Consider the following 1,001-nt stretch of genomic DNA (forward strand, 5'->3'; position numbering starts at 1 on the left):
GGATTCAATTTATGCTTGAAAAAATGCTCTAAACAAAAATTAGATTAAAGTTTTTCTTACAAAAAACACTTAGAGATGATTGAGTAACAAAAAAAAACATGATTCAAAAGGGTGTTTTAAAGTTTGCAAAAAGAAGCAAAGAACAAAATTCACTCACCAAATGCTGATTTATTTCCGCACCAATAGGAACTAATTACTGGGTGCGAACAGTTGCTTCCCATTCGTCAGATCATCATTCTCCGTTTCTCAAAGCATTTTCAACAATTCAAGAGCAGTTGGTTTCAAATGTGTTTCAAGATGTTTTACAGCTGGAATGAAAATGTATATATTTTACTCAATTTGAAATTTTAGAGAATTCAATTGACCTATGAAAATATATATATATATATATAATATATAAGCAAGGTTCAAAATAAGTGGCTGATAATCATAATTCAGCCATAAAATTTTAAATTTTGAGGCCCCAAAAAATACAATCAGACAAAATTTTTGACATAAAATTTTAAAAATATCTTTGCCTCCCCTATTCTACTCTTGACAGAGATATATGATGGACAAGACGATACGAATATAATGTCTCATGCCCTGACTATATTAGCGAGTGTCCAGAGCTGCGAATGCTGAGCTTGAATAGGATTGTCCTGGGAAGCTGAACTTGAAATTGATTATTAACTTGAGCATTCGTAAACCACACCAGGAAATAAATCGAGGAAGTTCTATTTCCACAAGTGGATTTCTTAGAATCCCAGCACATAGAGCTTTTTTAAGCAAGTTACAGACAGGATGATTCCATGATAATTTCGTACCATTTGATGATAGTTTTTCTGGAAGTTAACTATAATATTGTTGGTGCCCTTTTACATGATTTTTATATTCTAATATATTTTATATAATGTATTTAATTCATAACGATTTATATTTAGGTGCCTTTAATGCCTGATTCTTACATTCTAATTCTAGATGTTTATATATATATATTACATATCTGAACAGCAAAAGCT

This window comes from Parasteatoda tepidariorum, chromosome 4, assembly GCF_043381705.1.
Source record: "Parasteatoda tepidariorum isolate YZ-2023 chromosome 4, CAS_Ptep_4.0, whole genome shotgun sequence".
NCBI lineage: Eukaryota > Metazoa > Arthropoda > Arachnida > Araneae > Theridiidae > Parasteatoda > Parasteatoda tepidariorum.